Below are 8,482 nucleotides of genomic sequence, written 5' to 3' on the forward strand. Positions count from 1 at the left end.
AGCAACAATAAAATATGCCTCATGTCTGTATTACCGTATAAATATTTTATGCATAATAAGTTTACCATTCTTTCATATATTATAATACACACGTTAACATTGTACTCGTATGTGTTTATCTTATTTGTGCTGCCTTTTACATATATAACAACCGATTCGCATCGCGGGTTTGGGAAACTTAGCAGAACTGTACAGAGGGTCGCGCCACACCCTAGCCGCCAGTTTAGATTTGTCAGACCATAGAAAGGCGTAGCCTTGAGCCTTCAGGACTTAGGATTAAAACAAAAGGCTAGCATACACACACACACACACACACACACACACACACACACACACACTTGGGGTCATGGAAAGGCAGGTCTGGTAGAGACGCTAATTAGCTGGGGCTTCACAATGCGTTTGGGGAGTGGCAGGATAAGGATTACTGAGTCATCCGAGTATTAGAACATCAGGCATACGTTGTCTTATTATTATTATTTTTTTTTCGATGAACATCGTATCCGTAACACAAAATCTGCTAATGGGCACTCAGTCATTTCAAAAATCACACAAAAAAAGCGCAACGCGCAGCCGTTCAAAATTAAGTGCAAATCATCTTCCAAAGTCGCCCAATCTGTCGTGAAACGCTCGCTCCTGGCAACCCTGGGGGGGGGGGTATAAAAAGGTTAGGGGTAACTGAGATAAAGATATTTTTCACTATCATCACTCCAGACACATTTAGTTTTTGCATGTGATATTTTTGTGACATTTCAGTCCAGTCTTCTATTTTACATTTTATTCATGATTCTGCCACATCATTCTATTCATCTGGCACTGAGTCATAGCAGCCTCAGTGTTATTCATCTGGCACTGAGTCATAGCAGCCTCAATGTTATTCATCTGGCACTGAGTCATAGCAGCCTCAGTGTTAGTCATCTGGCACTGTCATAGCAGCCTCAGTGTTATTCATCTGGCACTGAGTCATAGCAGCCTCAATGTTATTCATCTGGCACTGAGTCATAGCAGCCTCAGTGTTATAGTCTGACAAATCTAAACGTAGGGTTTTGGTGGAGTCACCCCCTCCCTACACTATTGCCATGTTTCCTAACCCTACGATGTATAACGCCTGTGGTTTGTGTAGTAGGAATGATACATAAACATAACTCATACTAATATAACTGTAATGAAAGTGCTGACATGTATCAAGGAAGAATAAAACTATTCTGCATACTATATTATACGATAATAGAGAAACGTGGGATAAAAATTTGGCAGTGGTGCACTCAAATTATTCTAATTATTATTTACTTCCCCAACACTTCTAACATTGCTAATTAATTTAGCAAGTATAATTGCAAGAAAATTTGAAGGGATAAAAGTGGGAAGAGGCGATCCTTTCATAATTAAAATAAATATATCAAACAGCTCTGGGGTGGCAGCACTCACGCGACACGTGTTTGTGTGTACGCTATGGGAGGTCACCAACCCCCTATAGGATTTAGGCCTATTGGGGAAACCTCTATAAAAAAAAACGCGCCGTGACTTTTACCTCAAGGGTGGTGCGGAAATAAAGTCAAAATTATAATCCATACATAAAAATGGAAGTAAAAAACCATGGATGACACATAACAAAATCTAGCGAGAGAGAGAGAGAGAGAGAGAGAGAGAGAGAGAGAGAGAGATAATAATAATAATAATAATAAAACTTTATTTCCACTAAACAGTGGGTATTCTTATACATTATACAGTAGTACAGCATACAGTATGAAAGTTCTATACACAATATAATACAAGTTGATACATATGGTGGAGAATAGTGACAGAGAGGTAAATGGTTTAAAAGGTGTGGGGACACTTAGGTTAAAAATAGATCAATTAAGGGATTTAGGAACGAAGGCAGTGGCAAGGATTAAGACAGATGGGATTGTAAGATTAGGGAGTTTGAGCAATAGGGTAGAATGTATGCTCTCAATAAAAGTATAGCAATTATCAACGGCTAATTATTATACAGGTGTTGATGGTGGGGGTCTATATTTATAGGAGGTGTTGGTGGTGGAGGTATAGCGGGTGTTGTTGATGGGGGTGTTGTTGGGGGTAGGGGTATAGGGGGTGTTGGTGGCAGGGGTATAGGGGGTATTAGAAAAGCGGAGATCACAAGAGGGAAACAGTGTCAAGGTCATCGCTGATGGAGAGGTCAGCTCGGAAACGTGGCAACAGTGCAGGGAGGGGGTGACTCCACCAAAACCCTACGTTTAGATTTGTCAGACTATAGTCATCTGGCACTGAGTCATAGCCGTCTCAGTGTTATTCATCTGGCACTGTGTCATAGCAGCCTCAATGTTATTCATCTGGCACTGAGTCATAGCAGCCTCAATGTTATTCATCTGGCACTGTGTCATAGCCGTCTCAGTGTTATTCATCTGGCACTGAGTCATAGCAGCCTCAGTGTTATTCATCTGGCACTGTGTCATAGCCGTCTCAGTGTTATTCATCTGGCACTGGGTCATAGCAGCTTCAGTGTTATTCATCTGCCACTGTGTCATTGCAGCCTCAGTGTTATTCATCTGAGACTGGGATTTTTCATTGAGTGGTTGGCTGTGCATGTCATGATAATAATGATGATGATGATGATGAACAGCTATGAATAGATTTAATAATAATATTAATAATAATAATAATAATAATAATAATAATAATGATAATAACAATAATAATAATAATAATAATAATAATAATAATAATAAGAAGAAGAAGAAGAAGAAGAAGAAGAATGATGATGATGATGTAGATGATGATAAAGATGATAATAATAATAATAATAATAATAATAATAATAACCGGGGAGATGTAGGGAGGAAAAAAAGATGGGGGTTACCTTTAACTTGGGGTGTCAGAGCAGGTTTGATTAAATGCAAATGACGTTCTTAGAGAGAGAGAGAGAGAGAGAGAGAGAGAGAGAGAGAGAGATTTTGTGCAGAGAGAAAGGAATCAAAAGCTGCAACACCAGAAAGTGGTTCCCCGAAGAAAACACACAAAAGATAGTCATATTCAAGATGTGTTCATTTTGAGAAACTGAACACATCGCGATTATAAGACAGATTGATAACGCTTGTAGTATGGCCTGATGATCCCTGGGGATGCCTTAGAACACCAGCATATATATGCAGAGGGACACACAGAATGAGAAGGACAGGTACAGAGTTGACCATTTGCGTACTTATGTGATTGAGATTATCAGCTAACTCTTGCATCAGAGAACCGGAAAGAAGTGGGTCGATATTTCAGTGACAGATGGGTTCTATGCGCCAGCTGTAATGGAGGGGGGATGCAGCCAGACAGTTCAGAAGAGCAGTGACCACTGACGAAGCAATAGAACGGATATGAAAGCATAACACAATGACATAGCGAAAGCGGTTGAAGGGACATAGTGAGAGGAGGCGAGTTAATGTGACCCTGTTCAGAAGAGCAGTACTATACATGGGGAGACCTCCATACATGATAAGTGAACTCCAGCCAGGGGCGAATAGAATACCTGAACGAAGTCAGGAACTGTGGCTTGTTAAACAACGCACAGAGTCGGCTAGCGCCCCTTTTCTCTTAGAAGTAGATTTGGCAAGAAAGCTAATGTGATCTTTACATGATGGTTCCAATGAGAATGAAACCCCAAGGACTGAGAGAACAAAGAACATAAGAAGAGAGGATAACTGCAGTAGACCGGTTGGCCCATGCTAGGCAGCTCCTAGAAGGGTAACTGAACTACTAGAATGAGATAAGGATAGCAAAGAAGAAGGCTCTCCCCCGCCCTCCAAACCCTCCAGCCGAAGCCGGCAGGAAAAAGTCAGAAAGAACACCACGCCATATAGAAAAACTGGCGTGGACATTTTACAGGAAAGTGTGAAAGGAGAATAGAGACTATCATAGTGTAACCTGAAAAGAAATTTTTTTTTGAATTAGTATTGGTTATAATATTTTCTTTATTCTATATCCACCCCTTATTTGTCATATGCTTATCTAGCCTATGCTTGAAACTCTCAATGGAAGAGGCAGCAACTACTTTACTAGGTAGCTTATTCCATTCGTCTACTACTCTATTACCAAACCAATTTCTACCGATTTCCTTTCTGAAACGGAATTTTTCTAGTTTGAAACCATTATTTCTAGTTCTATCCTGTATGCTCACTTTAAGTACCTTGCTAATATCTCCCTTATTTATACCATTCATCCACTTAAACACCTCAATTAAGTCTCCCGTTTCTCTACGCCTCTCTAGCGAATGCAGACTTAGTCTTTTCAGTCTGTCTTCATATGACAGGTTCCGGACGTCATGTATCATTTTAGTCATTCTTCTCTGTACATTTTCTAACGAATTAATATCCATTCTATAGTAAGGACACCAAAATTGTACTGCGTAGTCTAAATGTGGCCTTACTAATGCTAGATAAAGTTTCAGTATTACTTTAGATGATCTATTGCTCACGCTTCTCGAAATAAATCCTAGGACCCTATTTGCTTTATTTCTCGCATTAATGCACTGTTGCCTAGGTTTAAGGTCGTTACTAATCATAACTCCTAGATCTCTCTCGCATTCCGATTTGCTAATTTCTTTGTTATCTAAGCTGTATTTAGTATCTCCAATGGTCTTGCCTACGTTAAGTACTTTACATTTTTCAACGTTAAATTCCATTTGCCAAGTTTTAGACCATTTGGACAATGTATCGAGGTCTTTTTGTAAGTTATGGCAATCGTCAGTCGAGTTAATGATACGCCCTATTTTTGTATCGTCGGCAAATTTGCTGATTCTGCTATTGACTCCTAAGTCTAGATCATTTATATATATGATAAATAATAAGGGACCGAGTACTGAACCCTGTGGTACACCGCTAGTTACTAATCCCCAGTCCGACTTAGTTCCATTTATTAATACTCTCTGCTTTCGTCCTTTCAGCCAGGATTCCATCCATTTTAAGATATCGCCGTCTATACCGTGTGCTCGAACCTTTCTAACTAACCTTTCGTGTGGGACTCTATCAAAAGCTTTACTAAAGTCCAGATAAATAACATCGTAAGCTTTATCGCTATCTACTGCCTCATAGACCTCCGAGTAGAATGACAACAAATTTGTGAGGCAGGATCGTCCTTGCCTGAATCCGTGCTGACTTTCGTTTATAAGATTAAATCTTTCTAAGTGTTCTCTAATCCTATTTGCCAAAATTGACTCTAACATTTTTCCTACTATTGACGTTAGACTTATCGGACGATAATTCGACGCAGCTGATTTATCACCCTTTTTAAAGATGGGCACTACGTTTGCGGTTTTCCACGCCTCTGGAACTTCTCCTGAACTTAAAGAGTCATTAAATAACGTTAAAAGTGGCTGACATAATTCTTCTTTGGTTTCTTTTGTAATTTTTGCATATATATCGTCCGGACCTGGCGATTTTTGAGGTTTTAACTTATCAATTTCTTTCAATACGTCCTCCTTACTAATGGTTATTTTACTAAGAATATTTTCCGTATTCTCATGGTAAATATTTGCTGCTTGAGGGACCAGGCTTAGATTTTCTTTGGTGAATACTGATATGAAATAATTATTTAGGATGGAGCACATTTCTTTATCTTCACTGGTAATGTCACCTGATTCTGTTCTTAGTGGTCCTATCCTATCTTTATTTTTCGTTCGGTACATTTGATAAAAACTCTTGGGGTTTTCTTTTGATTCACTTGCAACCTTAATTTCATAACTTCTCTTTGCTTTTCTTATCTCCCTCTTTACTTCTCTATTTAAAATTGTGTACCGGTTACGTAAGTGTTCCTCTCCACGTTTTATTTTTCTATATATTCCTTTCCTTTGGCCTATGAGAGATTTTAATCTGTTGTTTAACCATCTTGGTTCTGAATTGTTAGTTCTAAACGGTTTTGAAGGAATATATTTATCTTGGCCTCCGTGTATTATATTTATTAACTCGTTATACTTCTCACTGGTTGAACGTCTGTTTGGTACTGGAGCTGAGTTAATTTCCGTCACCTGGACTACATTCCTATCTACCACCTCCCCCCTCACAGACACCTGACGGACATCCCCACGTGCTTCCTGCGCCTGACCTATGACCTGGGGATCCCCACTGACCTGGCATTCCCTCAAATAGCTAATCTCCCTGTGGAATACCGTTCGAAAATAAGCTCTTAAGCCATCGAAATCTCCTAGACGAAAATTAGGAACGGTGGAGGTATTTTTCAGTGGAACAGACATCCCAAATAAATTTGAACTTAATTTCTTCATGATCGCTATTACCAAGTCGTCCACCAACCTCTATATCTCTAATGATATTTTCTTTATTAGCTAAAACCAAATCTAGTATATTATTACCTCTGGTGGGTTCCCTGATATACTGATAAAGGAAATTATCCTGTACTACCTCAAGAAATTCCTCTGACTCTGCATCTCCTGTCTGATTTCTCCAATCTATCCTTGGCAGATTAAGGTCCCCAACAATTATTACTAAGCTGGACTGTGATGCTTTCCTAATTTCCTCCCAGAGGTATTTACTATCAGCTCTACTTAATTTAGGAGATCTGTAAATTGCTCCTAAGACTAATTTCTCCCTATTGTTACTAATTTCAACCCAGACACTTTCTGTGTCCCTATTTACTTTAATGTCTGCTTTATTGTAACAGTTTAATGAATCCTTTACATAAATAGCTACCCCTCCCCCCTTTCTTCCCTGACGGTTTGACACAAAAATATTATAGCCTTTTATCTGATATTCTGCTAAAAATTCTCGAGTGTCTGTATTCATCCAAGTTTCACTAATAACGGCAATGTCTATTTTCTCTGTACAAATTAAAGCCCTCAGTTCATCCATTTTATTACGTAAACTCCGGCTGTTTGTGTAGTACACTTTCAGATTATTACGAGTAGTTATGCCTTTACAGATTATTACGAGTAGTTATGCCTTTACCTTGGCATTTACTGTTATTTATTTTATTACTAACTGGGAAACTCTTTACTTTACTAATATAACAATTTTTTGTACTATCGCTTATCGCCCTTCTATCATCGCTTGTTCTATCATCTATCATCGCCTGCTCAATTTGAGGTGCCTGAGTGGATGTATCTACACTATTGGTTGAACTTTTGTTCTTAATTTTGCAAGTATCGATGCATCTATCCAAACATGGTAATAATGATTTCTGACTGTAGTTGCTGCATCTTCCTGTACACCTACTTCTCAATCTCGAAAAAATCCCTCCAACTCCCTATCTATCATTCCAGCTAAAACAGTAACTCCCTGCCTGCTAAGATGAGTCCCATCCCAACTATACAAGGCACTCCGTCCATAAAACCGGTCCCAGCTGTCTATGAAAGGTATTGCATTATCTTTGCAATACCTTTCAAGGCGGCAATTAAACCCTATTGCCCTGCTCAACCATTCCCTTCCAACCCGCCACCTTGGTAAAACACCAAGCACTACAGGGGTTCCTCCCCTCTCCCTAACCTTCACCAACATCAACCTGTACCTTTTCCACAGTACCTCACTCTTACGGCTACTAATATCATTGCCTCCTACACTGAGGCACACAGTGGGTTTGTCACCACTTTCCTTTACGATATTTGAAATTTTATCTACCACATTAGCCACCCTGGCCCCTGGAAGACACACATGTTTAGCGAGTGGAGTATACATGGCCCTGTTCAGATATCTCACCTGGGAGTCTCCAACAACTACAACATTTTTCTTACCTTTCTTGTTCTCTTTATACTTACCTGTACTGGAAGTTCTCTCACCGTCCTTCTCCTCTACTTCCCTCTCTGCCTTCCCTTCACATTCGTCCCGTAGTGCGTCGAATGCATTAGTTGTCTTAACTTCCGTTTGCTTTTTAAGAGTGAACTTCGTTGCACCCTTGTTAACTAGTGTCCAACCTTCAGCCTTTTCCTCTTTCTCCACCAACATCTCCTCCAACAATTCCCTCATCTGTGCCTTCTCCTGCCTGAGAATTTGTACCTCCCGCTTCAGTTCGAGAAGTTCCTCCTTTAATTCAAGGTAGTCCTTTTCAGTACCTGCAGTGGGGACACAGCTCTCTGCCGAGGAAGCCATTACGCACTAGTTCACACAAGGTAGCACACACTATCATGGGTCACTACGGGTCACCACAACACACACTCTCACGGATCACTAGCACAGCACTGTCGCTGATCACTACAACACACTAACACAACCACTATCACAGATCACTAAAGCACACTAGCACAACACTACCACAGGTCTCTAGCACGTCTGAGCTGACTGGCCTCACGAGAGCGACTGAAAACTAAACGCAGTATCGATCTCTGAACCACCCGTATACGACGCGCGAGTGTTAACAATGAGCTACAGTAACCTTTTTTTTATTCTTGATTATTAGCAGATACTCCTGTGGAAGATTTTTGGTTGGTTGATATATGTAGGAAATGAGTTTTTGATGCATTAAAAACAAAGGAGTTTCTTTTGCCCCACTCAGATAT

Source organism: Coenobita brevimanus, chromosome 88 (genome assembly GCF_032717465.1).
Source record: "Coenobita brevimanus isolate Jiangsu-jjx chromosome 88, ASM3271746v2, whole genome shotgun sequence".
In the NCBI taxonomy this organism is placed as follows: Eukaryota; Metazoa; Arthropoda; class Malacostraca; order Decapoda; family Coenobitidae; genus Coenobita; species Coenobita brevimanus.